This window comes from Corvus brachyrhynchos, unplaced genomic scaffold, assembly GCF_000691975.1.
Source record: "Corvus brachyrhynchos isolate BGI_N302 unplaced genomic scaffold, ASM69197v1 scaffold23, whole genome shotgun sequence".
Taxonomy (NCBI): Eukaryota; Metazoa; Chordata; class Aves; order Passeriformes; family Corvidae; genus Corvus; species Corvus brachyrhynchos.
In genome coordinates this window covers 109,363-134,263 of record NW_008238983.1, presented here as the reverse complement: position 1 = coordinate 134,263, position 24,901 = coordinate 109,363, and positions in this window count along the sequence as shown.

Sequence of the window (24,901 nt, the reverse complement as noted above, 5' to 3'; positions counted from 1 at the left end):
GTTGTAACAAAATCATTGACTTTTAGAGACTTTTTGCAATAATAATCCTGCAGTGCTTCGAGGCATAAAAATATCCAGAAAATGCTAAGAAAGAGGAAATGCATCGCTAACTATTAAGTAAATATTAAAGAAAGTGAACTCTCCAACAAAGAACTGAATGACACTGACTTAAGCCATTGAATGTCAGAAGAAATTGTTTCAGGAGGATGAAGAGAGCGCTGCATCCAGATAGGTATTGATTTCCATGGACCTGCAGTTTGCCTGCACTGCCTAAAGTCACATATCTGTGCTTGGGAAGTTCCTTTGCAAATCCTGTGTTCCTTATTTCAACTGCCACAAAACTCCCAAAGGGGATAAATTATAAGCCAGGATGTATATGCTTTAGGATGTATGAACACTGCCTTTGAGATGCAGGAAAGGGTCTAGAAGAAAAGATGAGTCCCGGAAAGAGCATTTGACAATCTCCACATCAAGAAGAGAGAAGTGAATTCAGCTCGAAGAAGAGGGCTCTACTACAGAATTTTAACATTAGGTCCAAGTAACACAATCTGGCCACCATCCACTAGGGAGGCTCAGCCAAATCATGACAAAATTCACAGGCAGCAGATCACAGAAAATCCTCTCTGATGGCAGATGATGAAAGGACAGGCATAAATTTCTAGCTGAATTATGCCTGAAGTAGAAAATAGAGACAAGAAAGATAAGGCAATGGATCCTGAGAATAGGAATCAAAGAGCTTGCAGTTCTCATGGCTTTAGCTCTGTGTCACCTTAAAAATATTTTCAAGTCACGCTGTAATAATTTGACTCTGTTTCCCCTACATATTAAATATGAAGTATAAAAATAAATCATCAAGCTATATATATTTGTTCATTTTCTTAAAAGAAAGAGCAATAAAATATAACACTACAGCAGTTGTTTACAGTGCAAATTTGTAACCAATTTGCACTGTTTTATAGGTAGTTTGCAGCCCCACACTGAAGAACTCCCAAGCACACGCACCTTTTGAGTCACAGGCTTTCCCACTCTGCAGAGAAAACCACATTTAGAGTGTATGTATTTGTGGTCTGAGTACCTTCTTAACAACAATCTCTTCTTACAAATACTTCTATCAATTATTCACAAATAAATATTAAATAGTCACTGTTATAAAACATGGTAAGTGGCACAATAAATCACAGTGCCACATCCTCCTCCCTGTCAGAACAACCTATGCCTTACACAGTTGAGGGACCGGGGAAAGAAAAAAATCTCACCACCACAGTGAACAAACAATTCCACACAGGCTCCCATGCTGTAATAAAAGCAATTGATGAGATGCTTTGATCCATAAAGAATAGAGTCATTAGGAAGAAAAGGAGGTGACATTGCCTCTGTATTTCATGTACTTTTTACTAATCCCAGACAAAACATGCAGTCCTTTTGGCTGGTTTTCCTGAAGGATAATGAAAAATTAATGTGAAAAACCTGTTTAAAAATGTGAGAGCTTTACGGGACAAAGGCAATGAGTGCAATGCCTTTGACAACAAACACAGAAGTAATTGGAATGGTGAGGAAGAGGCATCCTAAGCAGAAAATATCAGCAATTTATTAAAAGAGATGAGAAAGATAAAATACTGACAAGTAGTTCAAAGAAAATTTTATCAAGAGATTAGGTATAAGATTTGTTCTTGGTTTTCTTTTTATAGTGATGGTAAATAAGCATTTTATTTTTCTTGCAAGGTTAGAAGAACTGGATGCCTGTTAGAACAATACATGATAGTTTTCTTCAAAGAATACCAAAAGGAGCAGCCAAGGTCAGGACAATTCTTCTGCAGAGGAGAGGTGGGTATGCAATGACTTTCTACAAACTTTCACCCCATCTAGCAGGTGTGGGTGGTACTTGGTGACCTCCTAGAGACTCCCAGGGGATATGTGGAAATCAGGAGCACACAGCAGGAGGGAATTCCAGGGGTGGCTGTGGCCTTTTACACACCTCCCTTTCATGATCTTTCCTTAACAGTTTTTAGACCCTCTGAATTCACCTAGATACCTCCCAGGAATCTCTCTGTTTACAAGTTAGTAATTGGACTTCCACCACATAGAAGACCTTCAGTGATGGTTTGGAAACTGTTGATTGCATTCATCTTCTACCAGCTGGTCTCTGGGAGTTAAAACACCAACCGAAACTGAGTGAGCCATCTCCTTCTGGCCTTTTCCTCTGAGTGCCTTTTGGAACCCTCCCCTCCTTTTCTTTCTTTGCTTAAAGAATTTCAAAATACAATAATTTTAAATACTTGTTATCTTTTTGAACAAAGCATCAGAAAGAGACAAGGAAGTACAGTGACACAAGAGAGACCTTGTAATACTGGTCACACAAGGAAAGAAATCAGGCTGCAGTGTTCTCCATGTCTGAGACCTGAGGATCCAGAAAGCCCTTCTCCAGATCCCAATATTTTCTCACTGGTTGACTGGAGAGTGTCTCTGAGCTTCAAATCACAACTCACTCCCTGGGCTCATTTACTTGCTTTGCCATATTGTATCAAGTACTCATTGGCCATGTTTGAGGCAGATTTGAGGAGAAAGAGCAAGACAGAAAGAGTAGGAATGAAAGAATTGTGTTCACCGACACATTCATGCCTCTACCCAAGAGCAAGTTTATTGAGCCCTGCTATCAGCAGCACAAACAAACACAACCCCACAGATTTAATAGTTTCTAAGGCTCACTGACAATCAATTGCCTTTTACTTGAAAATAAAGCTTACCTAATTTAATCTCGGGATCTTTTTACACTTTGGTTAGCCCAATTGTATTGCTCTCCTACCCTTAGATTAGCTGTTTCCCATCAATAAATACTTAGCCCAGTGACAAGATCCCTCCACAATTTCATTTTGATTAATAGAGAAGCTACTACTGCTATCAGTTATTCTAACATTTTACTGCAAAAATAATTGGGTTTTAACACACCAGCTCAAACAAGGAATGCAACAAAAAACTGTTCCGGAGCCAGTCAAAACAGATATTTTCCAGACAATCACAATCATCTACACAATCATCAATCTAAGACAACTTCCTGGTGCAATTATTTGTGTTATTTAACCATCTCAGTGTTTTTCTGTGTTTCTTGTTTGTTTTTTAGACAATGTCTAAAGATATACTGCTCTCAAACAAAAGAGATTCACAGGCTTATATTGAAATGTTGAACCAATTCATTTCAGTACTTCCAGAATGTTAAAATGTTTTTATTTTTATTATTTTTAAATTTCTGCTTGCTTTTCATTTTTCAAAACAATGTAGATGTAGTAGGACCACTACAGGGAAATTTTCAATTTTCGTGGACTTCCTTTCTTCCTTAAATTTTCTGAAAATGGTTGGGTGGCCATTGTCCCCACTTCCTTTGTAGCTAATAGGGAATTTAACACATCTACAGTGTCTGACTGGAATATCATAAATAATCCTGGCACCACCCACTAAGAAAGTATGAGCACAAAATATCAAGTAGCTGGCTTATAAAGACTGTACTGGCCACCCTGGCACCAAATGCAGGAAAAACACTACGTGATCATGTAATCAAAGGCTGGATCTCAAAGCACATACACAGGGGATTGAGTTAAGCCTGCACAGGCAAATACCTGAATTCTGTTATTTATAAACTCAACTGGCATTTCCTGAACACTTAGACTTTGCAATTTAAATAGCATTAATAATTTAGGGGTTGTGTGTAGCTAACGATGACTAATGTGACAGACCCATAATTACCTACCGAACATGGTGGTAAAGACAGATGCTTAGATAGCCACATTCTTCATATCATTTCCACTGAATAACAAGTAAAGAACTTATGCCTGTTTTGAGTCTTACAGATAAAAACATGTTGGATAGGAGTCTGAATGTTCCTGTAATGTACACAATAGCAGATACCTCTGCACCACATTGCCCAACACCAAATGAAGTATAGGCTTCACCCATAAATGATACCTTACACTGCTCATGAATTCTTATCCTGAACACAGTAACTGACCCCTAAGAAAGACCATTACAATTTTTCACTGCTGTACCACCCCATTCACAGTGCAGTGTTTCCTTTTCATCATCCACCAGAATGCTGTTAACACTAGTGGAAGAATAGTTTTGTGTGAACACTTATTTTTCAGTGTTCTCATTTTCTCAGCATTTCCTTCTTCTCTTTTTTATTTACTTCTTCTTCTTTTTTTTTCCCCAAAATCTCTGTTTAGAAGGGTCGCAGTGTTGCTCTTGTGCTGACTTGGTCATTACATTTCCCAAGAAATTTTTGAAACTGGCAGCAGTTCCATCTGATAACAGCAGCAGGAGGGAAAGGTAAGTAAAAAATAATGGCCTGCCAATCACGGCTGCCCAAGAAAGATCATGGGTCCCAACCAGAATCTAAAGTAGTAATAGGAAATTTTCCTTAATAGACTTCTTCTTGGGCTGCAAAGTAAAGCCAGTGTGGCTAGACGGATTCTCTTAAAGAAGATTATCTTCCAGCTCTTCATGTTAACACTCTCAGATAGTAAAAAACAAGAGAAATTAGATGGCAGTAATCTCTGGAACACCCTAAGAGGTATGTTAACAAGTACTAAAGACATGTATAACATGTAACCTGGTACATTTCAAACATTAGAAGTCTGGAATTACCATAAGAGCCATGGCAACAACAGGCAATTAATTCACACTTATTCAGATTACCATAGAAACTCATCCAACATACCAGAAATTATCTAAAATGCCTCACTTCAAACATTCAAGCAACCTATAATTTCCATAGTAATTGAGTGCTCATAATAACCACAGAAATATTATAAAATCTCTATGAAACACTATGAAATCTTGGCATAATGAAGGCCAAACATAATTTTAAAAATCTGCACAGTTTTACCTGCATTATAATGTGCCACAGAGTAGCCAGAAAACTTTTCATCTTCCAACATGAAATTAATTTCTTCCAAGAAAAATTAATGCCATTCTGTCAGATGAAAAGAGAAATTCATTTACATCACAACAAATCACAACAAAAATCTGCCAGACAGAGTAGAGCTAGTGTGCAGATCTCAGGCTCTCTGAGTGTTGCCTTGTCCTTTTTTTTCAAGAAGTCTTCCTTAGCTCAGAGTTGTACAGCCATTGTATTAATGAAACTTCTTGTAGATAGTTTCTAGACTGCCTACCGTTAAGGAAAGCTTTAAAAATAAATAATAAAAAAAAGATACTTCCAATTCTGAAAGACATAAAAACATTTATATTCTTTCAAAACCTATTGCTCCTGCACGTGCCGCAGCAACAGGACATTACATGAAGATTCTGTGCGCTCAGGACTACTGTCCTTGACTTCTTGTATATGTTCATAGCTTTAACAAATCCCTAAATACCAAAAATTCAATTTGAAATATTGTTGATCCTAATATAAGAAGTGGGAGCCTGGTAGTCATCCAGTATGACTAATCCTATGTAAAGCCTACTTGGGTACTATTTACATGGGATTTTCAGTAGTTTCAAAAAGCATTGCCAGCAAAACCATTAAAGAATAATTCAATTAATCAACACTAATTATTAGGGGGTGGGGGTAGAATTACTGATTTGGTGGAATTTTGAAGGCATCAGACAGGCAGGACTGGTGCAGAAGTGAATGCTAATTATTGTCTCAAAGAGTTGTGACAAGGAAGAGCAGTCCAGAAGAGAAACCTTCTCCCTTTTGACCCACTGGAAGACTAAGGATAACTGCTTTCCCATGCTAAAATTAATCTCTGAACATTTCTTGTCACCACCACCATCAGCCCACAACTCCATTACTTATTCTACATTACACGACATACTTCAAAGAACATGGAAGTCAATGGGAACATTCCCATTAACTCCAATTGCCCTTGAGTCAATTCTTCAGAGCAGTTTCACACCAGCTGAGCTTCATAGCTTTTGACTGAGTTACTCCTAATTTACACTGGCAGTAGAGATTTCTGTTGGTGAATGTGAGAAGCCTTGTACGTGTCTTTTCACACAGCAGATAATGAAGACAAATAAACATTTGTTGTCTGTAGGAGAATCAGAAAGGCTGGATATTTCCAAAAGATATTGTGAAAGACTCTTCTCTCTTAAAAATGTGGACAGCTTGAAAGGAAAGTATCAGAGTATACCAAGGTCTTGCTGGACAGAGAGACAATTCTTGAAAGTGACTGAAATATTGAGAAGTTGGAGCCCTGGTTTGGGTAAATATCCACTTTCAACCTTAGGCATACTTCCTCAGAGTACCCAAGCATTACCAATCAGAAAGTAAAACTTATGAAAGAATGTAAGTTTCTTACATTGCAAGAAAACATATACATGTTTCATACACGTTTTTCTGTGCCAGTGGCATAGTAATGTTTAAATAATCAGCCCACTTTTTCTGTTTTCTTTTGCTTTTAGTTACCCTTCTTAGAGTATCTAAATTTAAGAAGTCCACAAAAAGAAAGAGTGCAAAATGTCTATTGCAAACTCTGTTGAACATCAACAAAGTTTAGTTCTTATTTGTTTTGCAGTTCTGGTAGACTGTCACATCAAACAACCACAGTGTCTGATCCAATTAGACATGGGGTATCCTCATCTATAAATGAGGTACTGAATGACTTGATATAAGTCACTTAGCTTGGCTCTCTCATTATTACATACATTAAGTGTTGCAAGGATGTTGTAAATCATTTGTCATTGATTCTTGAGAAGCACTAATTCTTGGCTGTAATTGCTAGAGTGGAATAGCACTGTACCTTTCATTGTACTTAAATGAGGTTTGGGGTTTCCTTTTTAATACCCCACATCATATTTTTCAGAAAACTTAATACTGACAGTTAGGTACAAATTTCTCCAGGCTGCAAATGCACAATATAAAATATTTAAAGTGAAATCTGGGCTTGGTGACAGTTATAACATTAATCTAGCTCTGCTTCTCAGCCTTTACAGCAAGTTGAGCACATCACAACCCATAAGACAAACTGCTCTCAAAATTGACGTGCACTTTGATAGGTAACTTAAAATTCAAGGCCTTTACAAGAACCACCTACACAAAGTATCATCTGTGGCTTCACTAGTGTAACTCACAGCAATTTCTGCCAGCTCTCAGATCCATGTGTGCATCCCAGGCACATCCAGCCCCTCATGGCCATAGCTGAGAGTCCAGGACACCACAGGTGCTTACAGCATGCATCCAGCCCATATGAAACAGGCATAGACACTGTCGCCACCCAGGCTTCCACCCAACAAGGCAGCTGAGATTCACAGCCCCATCTTCAGCAACTATGAGGGTCTATTCCTTTTTATGAAAGTGACATTGCCAGAAAGCAGAAAGGGTTATGAAACCTTTACGGACACTAGTTTAGGGGTTGTGTTGTTGTAAGGCAGCTGAAGAGCAGATGCTCAGTGTGGGCACATTATCAAAGTGTAGTGAGGGGTCAAATAAGGAGCTGCTCCCAAAATTTTAAATTCAGAGACACAGTTCAGTCTGGTATAAACACATGTGATTTTATACACAAGTGTTTCTACTGAAGCTATGATGCCAGACTATTAATGGTTTCAGTTTGATATGTTGATGTCCTTAAGCACCTAAGCAGAACTACGCACATGCTTTGCATCATATATACAAGTTGAATTAGTATGTTGCTGACTCAGTGCCTGGATGAAGCTGATGCTTAGAAAAACCATCATTTTTACAAAAAGGCCTAATGTCATCTCCAGAAGAGGGCAGTGCTGGCTTAAACTAGCAGGGCACAGACCCTCTTAACAGTCTTGGTTTGCAAAGGGCAGTACATTTCTTAAAGCAAAAACCCCCTGCGAGAACCTTGCACAGATGCGTAAAAACCACCTCACCACAGAGAAGCAGCCAGTAGAGCAGTCCTGAGGGAGAAACCAAGTTTTGAAACGCTTATTAACAGCGTTCATATTTCGTACTGTGATTTGGGCAGAAGCTGGGTCCCTTTCTCACAAATTTTCTGTCTTTAGAAAGCCCTAGACACATTGGATGAATTGCTATTTCTAGGAAAAGGAAAGCGATTGATAGTGGGGTTTATCTCTCGTTCGATCTTGTGGAGCTCAATCTGACTGTTTCTTTTATCAGTGGCAGAAGGAAGGACTCCATGCTCGGAGTGACCTAAATACTACAGCCCCAGAGGCACAGAGAAACTTGTGGGAAGGAAGTTTAGGTTCAGATCCTCCTCTTACTTGGCTAACTCACATGTAAAACCAGGAAAGGAACTTCACGCATATAAAACTGACATTACTTAGAGAACTGAGGGCCTGGTACTAAAAACTGTAAGAGAACTGCTCACTTTCAAGCAAGAAAAACAAAAATCAGTTGTGGGAATCGTACAGAAGTGACCCCCATACAAGGGTCAATACCAGACAAGGTCAGCCTGCTGCTCTTGGAGGATCCTCTGACTGTCCTGATAACCACCTCTCCTCCTTAGGCAAAAGCAATGGGATGGTGAGGATCTGTACATGCTTTAGGAAGAGGCAGACAGAGGCAGGAGGTGTTTGACCACAGGCTGGGATGATGGGTTCCCACCCTGGATGGCCCAGGCAGTGGTTGGCCTCCTTGGCTCTGAGTGATTCCCAAATTACACATCATCCTGTGAGCAAAGCAAGCTCAGAAAACACCTTTGGAGAACAGAATTATTCAAGCCCCAGCCAGAGACTCATGGGAAACTCATGGGAAATGGAAAGAAAAATAGGAGGCCACTGCCTAGGATTTAAACAGAGCTTCATTATGTATCGGCAAGAAATGGGTGCCAGCAAAGGGAAGGGCAATGAGAAGATAGCTTTGTTTCTGACAAGCTCCATTCCTGACAGGCTTTGGCTCTGGTCATTTGACATTTTAAAGAGCTTTTAGTTATTTCAGGTACAGGAGGTTATGAAATGTAATTATAGGAGCTGGAAGAGGCCTGCACACCAGATAAAGGCTTGGCAGAAATGCTTAAAAGAAAAAGTCAGGAAAACCAAAATCTTTGTGTATGTTTTAATGCGAAGAACAGGAGCACTTTTTGGGTCATGCTTGTGCCTCAGATCTGACCACAGGGAAACAAACTTCTGGAGCAGTTGGAAAAGCACAAGAACTCAAACCAGAGTAAAGCTGACCTTAGGAAATGTGAACAATGGCTTCACACTGTGAAATAACAAGATACTACCCAGAATAAAACTGGAAAACAAAGGCCACACAAAACTCATTTTCAGGACACTTGTGGGTCCAGTGGCCCTCTGGGGTCAAGGTCTGTCCCACAGCCCCAGCCAGGAGCAGGACAGCTGAAAGGAGACCAGGACAGCCCCGTACACCTTTCCAGGGAGGGGCCAAGGCTGGGCTGGGACATGCACCTGCAGGTGAAGGATTAGGATCAGGCCCTGTAATGGGACCCAGGGTCAGACAGCAAGGCATTATAGCCCACTCAGGACCCTGACACTCAGGGAAAACATGCAAAATTCAAGAAAACAAGAAGCCCTGCCCTCAGAGGTAACAAAATGCATAACCTCAGACAAGGACCAGAACTTGGCAGAGGCAGGGTGGCGAGGGAAATAATTACAACAGATCATAAACATACTGGGGGAAGTAGTGATGTGTCTGGTGTGGACAAGAGGAATACTATTGCTACCCACAAATGCTCTGTACAAAGCCTTGCTGAGTAACAGGAGACTAACAGTCCTGGGTTGGTATTACTACACTTTAAATTTCCATTTTAGAGAATTAGGCAGGACTAGGATAAAGGGAGCCCTCATCCAGTGTCGCTGCTCATTTCTTACATCTGTGTTTTCAAGGTGAAAGTCAGTGCTACCAGATAAACTTTGGCTTAGTACTCCTCTCCTGCTCATCTAAGCAGGAGCAAAACTTATTAACAATTTGTAGTCTCCCACTAAAAGATTGAGCTCTAAGCCAACAGAAAAAACTTGGATTTCTTTACCCACAGTTGCACTGCTGGCTGACTCCTAGGAGGTTCTGAGTTTTGCTCCTTATAAACATAAGCCACTAGGTGTCTAAAAAGCATTTCTGTGTCCAAGATCATTGCCTTCAAAAAGTTTTACAAAATCCGGAATTCCAGTACAACTCCCTAAAAGAGGTTCTAAGTATTCCCCCACACCCTCAAGTTAATGGTGTACAGAAGCAGTCCTGTGACTAGCAAGTGAATTGCATTTTACCTTGAAGGAAATGGGAACTTTTATTTCCACAGAGTATGGCTCAGTTTCATATACAGGAAAATATAGTTAAAGGAAAGGGAAAGAAAAGACCCATAGAGGGAGAGAGTAAAAAGACTATCTTTAGTCTATCAACAAGATGGTAATAGCACTGCCCCATCCTCGATTCCCCTGGAAACATTTTTATAATTGTTTTTTAAAATGATGTTTTTATAATTACATTTGCCTTTAAAAATCTTTTTCCTCCTTCATTGTTGTGGAAAAAATCCACATAGGCAACAAGGGAATCTTTTGACAGTACATGGGGGGAAAGTGAAATTATTCCATGTAAAATTGCTTTGAAATACACAAAAGGAATGTAATAAAATAATTGCAAACTCTTGGATAATCAGTAACATTAATAGGCACAGTCATGCAGACAGAAGTGGGATTTTTTTTTTTTTAATCTGACACCATGCATCAGGCTGAGAACCTAAATTATCTCCTTAATCCACATACAAAACACTGTTTTCTTTTTCTCTTTACCTTATCATATCTCTTCTTTACTTAAAAGCTAGGATTTCCCCTTGTTCTTTATAGAAAAAAACACTGAGCTAACAACTGAAATCCCTGCATATGTAACACAGCTGGTGTGTTATTTCTCTGATTTAATTCAGTCGATTCAGGCCAGTTTCTTTAAAAAAAAAATCTGGCCTGGGATTCTTTAATGAGAACGTTATGGTAGTGCATCACACTGTAAGGGTGAAATTCACTTGTGAGAATCCTGAGGGGATTCTGAGGTGACTTGGCTATAGCCAAAAGCAGGCTTTTCTAAATTAGTTCTTGGAAAACATTGCCTATGCTTCATCTAGACTTCTGATATTCAAGAATTGGCAAGAGGCAGCTATATGGGATTACAAATGAACCAGTCTAAACCCATTGCTTCTATTACTAACACCAGTAAGAACAGAACCAGTGATAATGCAGTAGTGACAAGCAAGCAGGTTTTATCACTTCAAACTAGAGGTTGACTGACAGAAAAATTATATTGCTGGGTAATTCACAAGCGCATGATTAATGCAAGACTTTCAGTAGGTTTATCATGTTAAAAAAAAAAAGGGAAAAGCAGTGCATAGAATAGGGTATATTGAATACAGAGAAGAAACACAACACAGCGTTAGCCAGGATCACCCTCTTTGATTTCATTTTAGCAACAGTTGGACATAAAAATCCCAGTCAGGGCACACAGCTTTGTGCAGCAATCAGTCAGCTATTAGGTGTTACTCTGTGATGATGTGACTCACTTATGTAACGACAATTAAGTTGCTGTGCTAAACGACTGCTGCTGATTAAATGCCTCAGTGCAGGTGCTATTCAGATTTACATCCATCATGTGAGGAGTGTGGCTTAATGCAGATGCCGATGGTATTTACAAATTAGCAGCTGCAGGGAACGGAAAGGGAGCAGAACCTCGGTGGTCAATACCAGAGCTGCTTTAGTCACAGAGGACACACTCTGACCAGATGATCCTTTTAAAGCATCTTCTTTCACTGAGGGGACGAAATCCCAGTACCAGTGAAGACTAAACAGGGCCAAGCAATCTCTGGTTACTTCTTTCATCTTTTACTGCACCCATTCCATCAGCACCCGGCACTACAAGGAACATAGGAACTGAAGTCATAAGGAAAGGAGGCACCTAAGGGAACCTCAGAGCTGCAGAGAAAGGTTTCCACTAAATTTTGCTATGGGCTTTCCTTCTCCTCAGTGAATTCCACTTACCACAGCTCCTTAAGGAATGCATCTGATATGTGGTTAGTGTTGAAAAGTGTCAGCATAGCTTATGTGTTAGACACAGCCAGTACTTTTGCCTGCTGGACAGAAGTCAGATCTTGAGACTGGGGGAACACCTAGAGACAGTGGGTGTAACTGCTGCAGAGCAGAAGCAAGAGGCACAGAAAGCAGAAGACTGATTTAAGCCTCCTCTGTAATTTGGTAGTGGAGTTTGTGGCAGCTCTTGCTGTATTTAAAGTTGGGCTCTCTCAATCACTTATAAAACTTAGAATAATACAAGCTCCGATGTAAGGAGTTCCTATGGCTGGCAGCAGGGAAGGTTTTGCAAGGAGGTAACCTTCTCAGCTTGCCCTGCTCTTTACAGTATTTTCCTGGGAGTCTGCCACTGGCTGCTGCCAGAACCAAGGACGCTGACCACATGGACTTTTCTTCAGATCCTCCTGACGTTCCAGCAAAGCAGTGGATGCCCTGCCCTCTCAGCAGCACTGTCTGAGGAGCTATGCTCCTTCTGAGAAGAGAGACTTTGCATTTCACCCAGCTTGCAATAAGCTTCATGAAGCCAGGACAGGAACTCTGACAACACCATATACCCTGCCTGACAGACTGGGTCTTTTTAATATATTTCTTTTCATCCTGGCTTTACTGCTGCTACAGTATGCCAATAGGAGAAAAACAGGTTAAAAGCCAATGTAGATGGCACAAAAGAAAACCAGTCAAAAGTCAAGCTTTCCCATATAGTCAGATGCTCTATAAACATGTCAGAGTACAGCAGCTCACCTCACAGCACCAGCTGAGGATCACCAGTACAAAGAGGCAGAGAATCACGCTCATACCTCTGCAGTTTCTTCCACCACTGGCTCATGGTTGGTAAAAAACATTAAATGTCAAGATGTCAGAAAAAAAGACTTGCTCTGATAGTGAAGATGAGAGAGGATCTCAAATTCCACACAGAATTGCTAGCAACATGCTGAGGTAACAGTTATGCCCAATACATCAGCATCATACATCATAACTTGCCCAAGGATGAAAACTGCTGGAGCAGAAAACACATCACAGGGACCCTGAAATTCTGTTTCTTGAGGATATCTGTAATGCCGTAGTCCGTATTCCTGGGCTGACAAGAACAATAAAGGTTGGTAAGCTACCCCATTCTTGTAAATGAGAAAAAAGCCTAAGAACAGCATGAGCTACATAGATAGATTTATGTCCCCAGCCAAGAGGCAACTGTAAGAAAACTGCTTGGACAGCTGGCTCAACAATGTGAAAACAACTGACCTTCAAAGAAAACATTCCAGTTATCATTTAGTATTTTTTCCTCCATCCTGAGCAGGAGTCATCTGTATTTTTTCAAGTAACTGTGTTCATTCTATGGTTATAGTCATATTCTTCTTGTTAATTCCATATCCCAGCTCATTTTAAATGATTTCTAGTGAGTGAGAAGAGCAAATGTAAACAGGTAAGCATTTTCAGAGTCTAAATAGCTGCTTCACTTGCAATTCTCAGCAACAGCTTATGCAGAATAAAAGGTCTGCATCAGTCAACCCTAATAATATCTAACCTTAATCTTGATATATTATTGAATTTATTCTTGTCTGCTGCTGTGACAGAAACTGCTCCTCTATGAGGAAGAAAATGAGCAGAGAGCCCTGTTATATCATTTACATGGTGTCAAAAAGATGCACAAAAGCTTTACAAACAAATTTTAAAAAAAAGTCCCTGCCTTTGAGATTTTTAATCTTAAGGAGACACTACCAGTGGTTCCAGTGTCACATGGGCAGCAGCATGACATGTACAGACTGCTGGTATATGTGTGAGGAGAGTCCAGGGGCTATTTTACTGACTATCATACAGGCCTAATATTTTAAAACTACCATTCCCACAAGAACATTTTCAGACATCAACCAACAAACTGCACCTGATAACACACATAAATATTGGAAGTTCCTTATAAACAATGTCTACGTGCTTGACACATTTACAAAATCTTTAATAGCTTTTAGTTTAATTTTTTTCAGTTGAAAAAAAATTAAGCTATTTGTGTTGGCCTGTTGTATTACTTATTTTCATAGTTAGCCATCAGTACCAATAATGATGCTGGGGTTATGTTTCCTAAATTATGTTCATTGATTTTGGCATCAAAACATAGAATAACACTCTGAATTCACAAGGATTAACCTGTGGCACTCAACACGCACCCAGATTTCTGAATGGCCTTTAACTGTTCTTAATCAGTCTCTGAATGCCACTGGCTTAATGTGATCAGGAACAGTATCTGAGGCTGGGCAATTCTAAGGGAAGTATAGTTAAGAAACCTGGCACCACTGATATACAGGAGAGACATCCAGAGGGCATCTACCAAAAAATCTCAGACAAAGTTGAAGCACTGTGTTACAAGAGGACACCAAGATTGCCTTGCTCCACCTAGAAAGAAGAAAGGGGGGAAAAAGGTTGCCAGAGTTGGTTTTTATGAACATATGAAACATTGTGAGCATGAGATAGGGAAAAGAACCATTCAAGCCAAAGAACCAGAGGATAAAGACAAGTAGTGAATACACTTAGCCTGCAAATTATGCCTGGCAAAGCAATTTTATTCATGAGCAGCCTTCTAATGGAAGACAGAAGAAAGAGCAGAAAGTTCTAACTACTTTTTAATGGAGATTGATTAATCTGTGGAAGAGATTGTATGATCTGTTTGCACCCCAGAAGCAGGACTTGATGATCCGGGGCAGGAGGGAGTTTCTTGCACAGTTTAAGCCACAGGGACTAGGATGGGATTTGAGCACTGTGTTATGCACAGAGCTGTCAACCAAAAAAGTGTGACACAGCAATGATGGCTTCTGATCCAGTATGCGCTTGGCTGTGAACGAGGGGTTAACTCCAGCTCTGCTCTCGCTTTCTGCTTGTATCCTGTTCAGAAGAGCTAGTGGATGGCCAGGAGGTAGAAAACTGTTGCTGGGAAGGTCAAGGTCCAGAAGCAGGCTCATGGTACTGGGTTGACTCTTATGCCAAGGGATTTTCTACTGTAATTTCTTGTCAGAAATTGTTGAGCAAAACACCTTGCTGACAGGCTCTATGGTTTTCTGCTAAATCACTCCTTCTCATGCCATTGTGAATGAATTCAGGAACTCAGGGGTTCTTCTCAGGAACTGAAACTCAGAAGTTTCTCTCTTCAATTAAAACTTACCCAAGAGAGCAGAGGGCTGTATAGATAAGTGACAACAATATGTCCACATCCACAGGAAAGACATTGAACAACATGGGCCCATTCTCTGCAACTCAAACAGCTGTGAGCAGTAAGCTTAGAAAAGTTGCTCTCCTCTTCACACAGAAAGATAAAAGCCTAGATTTGTGCTGCTGCTTTTTAAATGCCCCCAAGATAAGTAGCTTGCCACAGTGTTCAAGTGGGGGCCAAAGAGATTCCACAAGAGATGGAAAAATGTGTCTCTATTTATAAATGTTCAATGTATCAAGATTGTTTTACCCAAGGCAAAGCAAGACTAAACTGCTTAGTTTACTGGGGTGAGGCCAATCTCTTTTCACCAACAAAGGCTGAACAAATGCAAAAGGTCACTTCTAGCTTTCACACTTAGAGAGTGATCCGTTACCCTTCCACAGTCACTGTTACTGTTCAAAGGTGAAACCTGTGATTTATATGTGTTGTGACTCTTACCTGTTACATATGGCGTCTCACACCCAGAATAACAGCTGTCTATATATTTGATTTCACAAAATTCTCCATAGAAGTTGCTGCCACTTTCACTATCTTTTTGGGATGTAGATCACATATTAACAGAGATTAGCATCTCATTAGCTGGATCTGATATTGTCCATACAGGTACTACAGTCAGATATTGCTGTGTCACCCTTGTCTTTGTATGAGCAATCAGAGTGCTTGAGATGTCATGAGTGACTTTCACAAAGCAGGCTTGCCTCACAACCCTTAACCAGAGATTTTTACACTGAGCCACTGGATCATAACCTGTAGTGTTATTTCACACTTATTGACCACTGCACACCTGCTCAGGTTTCCTCCAAAACAATCTGCTCTGGCCCATTAATCAGTTACAGGACTCTACCCTGTACAGTGATGGTCAGTTGCAGACACACACGGGAAATTTTATCCAAGACGTTAGTGGGCAGCCCTGCTAGAATAGGTGAACATCAATGTAGGTTCCCAGTCAGCACCCCCAGCTATTAAAACTGATGGGAAACAGAAGGCTAGAAAGAAATTTTAGTGTGAAAAAAATCAGGCTCTTCGGTGTAGCACAGTACCTGCTCCACCACAATAGAGACCAGATCCAGAGTAGTGCAGAGGGCAACTACTACTCAACTCCTTTGCTAGGGGATGGATGCACCAGCACTTCTGAGGTAACACAAAGGGACACAGGACCCTTGGGGCTTGTGGAACCTGGAGGAAACACATGGGTCCAGTTCAGTGGAAGATTCATAATTCTTCAAAGAGAGGGCGTCAAATTGTAGTTAGGATGAGGTACTGGACTGAATTGTGAAGAAAATTCAGGAAACAGTATTTTTTTGATCAGAAAAACTAGAAATAAATGAAACAAAGGTCTATTTGCACTTTCTCTCTACACAAAACTATGCAGCAATGATGAAGGGTACGCATCTTGGCTTGTGTCTGAAGGAGAAAGGACAATACATAGACAACAGCACCCTCCACTGGGGCAGGATGCTTAGCACATCTGCAGCTGCAAGTACGGGCTCTCAGCACATGAAGTGGGAGTGAAGCAAGGAAGACGTTCTCCACCTCTTCACCAGTTACTTGTTCTTTGGGCTTGCCCTTCAAAGGCACTGCTCTCTCTTATGAAGGAGGCTGGGATATAGATTAGCACTTTCCACTAAGGATGGGGATCGAGGAAGCCTTCCTCCATCTCTTCTCCAGTTCTTCATATGCTTCAGGGGGAAAGGTTTGTCAAGCTGCTCCTACTTTAACATTACTACAGACTGTTTTAAACAGAAGCAATTTCTGTTCAGCAAATATCTATCACACTTCAGTTGTTGCTGGGTGTCTTCCTATTAGATAGTCACAAGAAGAAGGAATGAAACAGGCTTTCTTTCCCTTTTCTCAGCTTCCTTACAAAATCATATACCCCACTGCAGCTGTAGTTCCTTCTGTGGGGCTGCAGATGTTAGGAAGGAACAGCTGACCAACAGAAAGAAAAGTCTTTAAAGGCCCACTTGGTAAGAAACAGGCACTTATCTAGATTTAAAGAGTATGAACAGCCTTTAGCTGGTTAAACAGACAGATAGATAGAAAGAAAGTCATGAAGAAAAGTGACATATCCCCAAAGTACTCTGACAAAGCCTTGAGAGGAGTTACTTGGTTGCAGGCAAGATGCCAATGAAAGTGGTCGCCTGACATTAAACAAATTCAGATGAGTCAGGAGTAGGAAAGCTATAAGGTCACATGAACACCGCAATGAAAGCATCCATAGCTGGCTCTGGTGGAGGCAGAACTCAGTGAAAGCCCTGCAGGAAACACAGCGTGTTGCTAACTGTGTTGCTGTGAGAACAGAGAGCAGATCACGGCTTTGAGTATCTTTCCAAGCAAGCCCAAAGCACTCTCAACCCACCAACTGACCACAAGAATGGAAATCTTATTTTTTTTAATGATATGCCTTAGACACCTCTGAATTTCCCTGATGGGAGAGAGATCCTCCTTTCAAAATAAATTACAGCACATTTCACTTGTATGAAAACAATAGTGTCAGCAAGACTCTGGCTGTGTTTTTGGACTTCCCATATTCAGCGTATGAAACTGGGCAAGAAAACAATAATAGCTGTGTTTTCTTAAATACTTTTAGGCAGACTATTGTTTTGGGGAGAGTTAGAAGAACATCATGATTCAGTACTGGTAGTGTCATGGCACATAAATAAAATTCTCACCGAGAGCATAACAATAGCTTTGTTTTGATGTGCACAGCTGAGCAAGAAGTCATCACCAAAATAAACTTGATTCAAACACACCAGAAATGTTTTTGTTTCTTTTCTTTTTGCTTTTTCACTGAATTCTATGGCATGCAATCTGTACAGACTAGAGATTAATATAACTATAAATACTTGTTTTCAAAATATCTGTTGACTTATCTTTTTTAACTCTGCCTAAATATTTTTCATTGCTCATTATTTTGTTTACAGCCATGTGATAAAAACCATGATAAGTAGATGAGCACAACTCTATCTCGTTATGGAAAAGAATGTGATTTAATTTGCATGTTTGAATACAAGCTCTGCTTGGAAAGCCAGTGCATGTGTGAAATTTCTTATCATAGAGGCCAAGGTATTTTTAAGGTGTAAAGCCAAGCATATATAATCAGCAGGGAGCAACAGGACATTTGGGCAGAAACCCCCTGGTGCATAAATGGGACCCTAGAGGCTTGCAAAGCCTCACCTTCCATTCCTTCTCCAAAAAACTGCATAATCATTACTGAAGTAATGATAATTGACAGTTCATGGACACACCTCAATTTTGTTTATATTTTAAAGCCTCCTCACATGGGAGGGAAGATATTCCCTGTCAGGCAATGCTTCCTCATGACTCTTTTTTTAGTCTCATTGAAGAAATATTTCTAATCACCACTTTTGCTGTAAACTCCCTCCCATTGCTTACTCCCCTTCCCTACTTTCACATGCTAGCAGTGATGCAAAGTCTTCAGGAATTTTCTATACAGACATTAACTATCCTGGTTTCCTTAGAGGTATGAGTTTCTCCCTCTCACACACTGTGGTATGATCTCAGTATAAACAGCAGTGGTATTGACAGAAGAGTCATGACTTGCCACAAAACCGCTCAGAGAAGGATTTGGTTACCACAGTGGGAAAGGATACTGGGAGTATTGAGGTGGTATTCCAAGACTGGTTTTGTCTTCACTACTAAAGAAACTAAAAAGCTGATATCTGCTATTTTCAATAAAATGCTAGGGAAGACAAAGCTCCTGTAGTTTTCACTTCTAGGCAAGTTAGAAGTTTACCCCACAGGTAAGACACAAAATGCTGAGCTCATCTTCCTACCACAGGGTAAGAGATACAGAGGTCTTGTTTCAACTGGGGTTTTACATCTTAGGTATCCCGTGTTGGCTATCCACTGGGAAAAGTACCCCCAGTATCCAGACAGTCTACTTGCACTGTGACCTCAAATAAAACACAGTAACAAACAGCACAGGCAATAATTTGTGGTCAATCACACTGAACAAATGTCATAATGTCACCATGTTAAATAAAGGTCTAATTTAATATGGTATGACCCATGCCCACACACAGGCTCACTCATGGTTTAATATTGTGCTTTTGAACACAAACAGCACGTGCTCTGCTGCCAGTTCTGATGCACATCTGTGTGCCTGCATGGATCCCCACAGCAGCAGCCAATGGCTTATCCACATCATAAATACTGCTGAGTTCCCTTCACCCCCCTTCACACAAAGTAAAGTCATCCTAATCACAGTTGGCTCCGGTGGCATTTTAAATTCCTTTTCTAGACTGCAGAAAGCTCCTTCTTTTTATTTTTAAATGAAAGTTAAATTCTTATACAAGCAAACTCCAAGACCAAACTTTAAAGAACAATGCTGCTGACCTAAAGGCGTAATATGAACCACTGGAGACAGCAAATCCATCACCACTGAATCAAGGCTTAACTAACTTCAGATTATCTTCCCACAAGTGATTTCTTTATTGTTCTCATGAAAGTGACTTCTAAATTAATGAGAAATACCCTGGGTGTTTATCCTATTGAGCTCTTTCTCTTGCTGCCTGAAAAAAAAATTAATCATTGTTTAATTAATTATTTAGTCAGGTCCCTTTTGCAAAGAAATGCCTTCATGCAAGCGGCTCTCACCACCAGACTTAAACAAAATCAGCAGTCCTATCTCTTTTGATTTAATAGGAGATTACAGACTAAATACCACTTTAATATTACATACTAAACAAACACAAAAAGAATAGTTCATCCAGGGGAAAACAGCAAGTTGGGGAGATCTGGTGTTATTTGCCTTCTACTGTCATCAAGGAGGACACTTGAGACTTGGAACGGCAGGCCTGTCATCACCACAGGATGTAGCTCTCGTTTAAAGGGAATACTATTTTTAAAATATAACACAGATGTCTTAGCAGAATTCTAAACAGATGTATGATAACACACAATCCACACATAAATAGAAATGGCCAAAGGCAAAACAACACAACTGGGCAAAAAATGAGACTTTTCTCTTCTGTTTTGATTCTTTTTGTAAATAAATATTGACAAATGTAATGGAAGAACATTGCAACTGCATCCCTACTAAAGGTGAGGGACTGAGACTGATATATCAGCTTTTCTCATTGTTACATTTCTTGGCTCAGGCGCACCTTGAGAAAAGTCCTTCCCAAGTGTACTTAGCAGCTGTTCTAAAGCCACCAAATTGATGAGTAACAGCAGTGCCAAGTCTTGACTACGAACAAAGAGGATATGACAAGAGATTGCAGTGGTGCTTAGGTGACAAGCCTTGTGGAACAAGTACATCGGAGGGACATTTGGGACAGGCAAAGCATTTCAACCAAGCAGTGAACTTGGATGACAATAATTCATGTTAAAACCTGTCAACATCCAAAGGTATGACACTGTCTGAGAAGTGAAGATATCAGCCTCAATCTTGTGTTCCTCCTGTTTAAAAGCATGAGCTCTGCTTCACTTCTGAAAGGCAGCAGAGCAGCCCCTGGAAGGACAGAGCACACAGTGCACACAAACCACCTCCTCACTCATTTCAACTTTCAGTGCTTTTGTTGTTGCTTTCTTTCCCCAATCTCACATGGAAGAGCAAGTCCCTTCCCCTCCCTATGGCTGCCCTCCCACTCACCCTAGATAAAGCAAGGATCTCTGCAGAAGAGATTACCCAGCACATGGGGCAGAGTAGAAACTGCCCCATCCCAAGCAACCACCTCTCTTAAGAGCTATCTCAGAGTGGGTGGATGGGGTGGTTTTCTGCCTCTTCACATCTCTTCTCTTTGCTCATCTGTGACTCCAGGTTTCTCCTGTGTGAAACAATCAGCTCTGCAGTATGGAACTTTTCTGACCAGGCTCCACCTCAGCATCAAATTGTCAGAAGTTCATAGTTCTCCTACAAAATGTCCCAGGACTTTCCACATTACTCCTCTCTGCTTGGAGAAAGGCATGCAACACCAGTTCATGCCAACCCTTATTTACTTTTCCTGCCAGTGATGCTGCAAGGCCAGGATCCCCATTTCAACAGCCTGCTTATGCTGTCCCAAGGCCATGCCTCCATATTGTGCTTAGTCAGAAAGCCCTGAAGATTTCTCTGCTTTCTCTGAGCTCAAGGCTGGGCAGCCAGGGCTGCACTTCTCATCAAGCACAGAGGAAGCACTGACCATACTGGACGGTGAATACCTGTGGTGGGTGAACAAACCTGAAAGCTTAAACACCCCCACAGTTCTGAAAAGCCAGGTGATACAATTCATAAGAAGCCAGGAAGTCCAGAGACAAAGTTGTGTTCAACCAGACACATTGCCTTTGACTTTCCTGTTCCCAGATTGAGGTAGCACACCATTGTTACTCCCATTTTTTTCCACACAGAAATCCATATTCACAACATCTCAAAAGGAGTAATGATTCCTACCGGTCAACTTCAGGAAATTAAGTTGTGCTCTGCTCTCCATCTCCTAAGGCTCTTCACCTCTCTCCCTACCTCTGCCCCTCATTTACTCACCATGAGCATCAGCTTCTTGGTGCAACTCATAGAGGAAACCTAACCAGCAGCATCTTTCACCTGAAGGAGGTCTGAAGAGCAGGGTGAGGAGAAGAATCAGAAAAATCTGTCCTTTGCTTTCCAAACTGTGGTATGGAAAAAGAAGTCATTATAGAGTTTCAGTTGAAAATAAAAAGTTTTTATTTGAAACACTCTCTCTGTCATTGACTGCGGAAGGCATATTTTCTACAACTAATAAGTTCTATATCTTTATATACACTTTTAAGGGAATATAAAACTAATAAGGTTTTAAAGTAAACTTACTTTGTAAAAGACATTTTAATATCAGCAAGTTGTAATTTCAAAGCTAGCTGTTAATTATTAAACTTGAGAATGTATCCAAGGTTATTTCTGTTCCTCAACATCATACTGTTGGGTTAGTGTATTGAGATAAAATATGCTGGTTTATTTGTTATTGAAAGGGTATTTTCCCCTAGAAATGTGTATTTCTTTTATCTTTATAGAGTTACATTAAGAGAGAGAAAAAAATGAGCAAATATCTCTTAGTATGCAGTTCAGCTTTATCTGCCACCCAATAGACTTTGTGTGCATTAATTTTATTTATTGTTTCAAACATTATTTGTTATTTCATAAATATATATAAATGTAGAATCCATGTGCTAACTTAATTATACATAACATCTTTCCCATCCTGGAGAAAAAAAATCTAGAGTCCCTAGGAGAGAGGAGAGTGAAGGAAAGGACATGGGAGGACCAGAGAGAGGGTGGTGGCAATTGTTTTCCTGGAAAAATGGAGGTGCAAAGACATGTCAAGAGGTTGGGCAGAAGAGAAGGAAGAATGAAGAAATGGTGCTGCATGGAAGGTCATACTGCTGTTGATGCTTCTAGAGGTTGGAAGAAGTGAGAGAAAAAGGAAAGAGTAAACACAGCTGCTTTCCAATGATGCCACCATGGCACGTCCCCTTGCTCAAAAACAATGGCAGCAGCAATCCCGGCACCGCTCTGGGCTGTCCAGTGGTGGACAGTCATGGATTGCCCAAGATCCAGCCTTCATATCAGGCGGACAGGACAGGCAGAGCATTCTTCCTGGGCCATCCTGCCCCACACAGCCATCAGCATGAACACCACAAACTGCTCTCCAACCTCATCTCCCCATAGCTACAGGAGAGACTCTGCCCCCAGGGTTTGCCTTTGGTAACTTGCCAGCACAAGGGTTAAGGAGCCCCAGAGGGCTGGTTGTCTGAATCACTTTGAGTTTTGGCCCAAGGGTGCTCTAAGAGTGATAGCATTAAGATAGGACTGACTGTAATGATTTTTGGGCTTCCCAGTCCAAGATAAGAGTCCAGTGAGAGGCCACTGAGGTGTTGAAGGGACTGGAGTATCCTGCAAGGAAAGTCAGAGAAATGGGGCTGTTCAGCCTGGAGAAGAGCAGGCTTAGGGAGATTCTCATTATATGTATAAATACCTAAGGGGAGGGTGCAAAGAGGATGGAGCTGGGCTCTTCTCAGTGGTGACCTGTGGCAGATCAGAATCAATGAGTACAAACTGAAATACAGGAAGTTTTCTCTGAATGTCAGGAAACACTTTTTCACTCTGAGACTGACCGAGCACTAAGACAAGTTATCCAGAGAGGTTGTAGAGTCTCAGTCCTTGGAGGTATTCAAAAGCCATCTGGACATGGTCCTGCCCTTGCTAGTCTGTAACAGAGATGACAGGCTGCATCCACGTGGCACAGTATACCAGGGCCATGTCTCAGCTGGGGCACACAGGACCTTGCTCCAGCAGTACTTTGCCTTCATATCCAAGAGAGAACCGGGCACAAAGGAACTTCCCTGTGCCTGCATTTCTCCTGGAAGGAAGCCCCAGAGGAATTGCAATGTGCTTGTCCGGAGTCCAGCCTGGGACAGTAGAAGAGAATGTAAAAGTCACTGGCAGGTGTTGTCGTGGCTGGTGATCCCACTTCACTTAGGGTTTCTGGATGCTACACCAGCACTGAAAGAGCTGACAAATGCAGGTGCTTCATGTCAGCCACACTTAAGCCACCTGACAAACTAGCTCCTTCTCCTGAGGGACAAGCTCCCACAGCTGGCACACCCAATTTTCTAGTCAATGTTTCATCATTACTTTTAATATATACCTTCCACTTCACAATAATAAATGGAACAGGCTTTCAAAAGAGAGGTTGCTGCAGAAAAGAATTACTCATATATTATTGCATACAAGTATTTGAGCCCCTCTAAGGCAGAAGTAATACTACAGGCAGTATAGAAAAATCTTTTAATTCCTTTGTACTTCCGTATACTGTAAGTCTTGGTTAAAAATTAAAGTGCTTTTTCCAGAAAATTTACCTGGGAGATTAAGACCTGGGAAAAAAAAGGAGCCAGCTATCCTTTAATATGTGGGGTTTAATTTAATTTTGAAACCATGCAAAATTGAATTATAGATACTTTTTTTTTTTAATATTAACACAGTCTCAAATGTACTAAAAATATTAAAGGGAGTATGGCATTCTCAAAGGAAGACGTTTTCAGTGGGGAAAAAAAAAAACACAGGAAGTTAGTCCCCACCCAGTGAAAGGTTAAAGGCTTGTCACTTGAGGAATTTTTATTGTTTATACACACATGTATTCCTTTGGCTAGGGCGGTACACCTAAATGGTGTTCTTACTTCCTCTCTCTGTGCTCAAGGTCTAATAATACAAATAGAATTAGAGATAAATATCATTTTTGTGCTTGTTTTTCATCCCTGGCAGGTCTGTAAAGTGATCTCTAGATAAAGTTTCAGGGCTAAAATAAATTCACACATTTTGCAAAAAGTCTAGATGGGCTGCAGAAGTAGTTACATCGAAATGTCATCTAAGTACAGAAAATACACGCTTCCTACCCAGACCCCATACCAACAGCCTGTGTCCCATCTTTTTCCCTTAAAGGGAAAATCCCAGACTTCAGGCACTAAATATTCTTAGGCTGGAGTGGGATTGGAAGGCAGCTTTAGACCACACATCGCTGTTTCTAGAGGCTGCCTTGAGCAGAGGGAGAGAGGGGGTCACGCACCTTGCCTGCAAGGGATGGCTCACCCTGGCTCTTTGTACTTTGCTCCTTGCATTTCCACAGGACTCGCCACCAAAATGGGAATAAATTGGTACTTTTTAACACAGGAATGACACCTGCTGCAGTCTCGCAGGGCACCAACAAGCAGGCCTGACACCAGCACTTCATTACCACTGTCAGAATTACAGTGAGTGACAGCCAGAAAATTGTTAAGTATTTCAGCAGG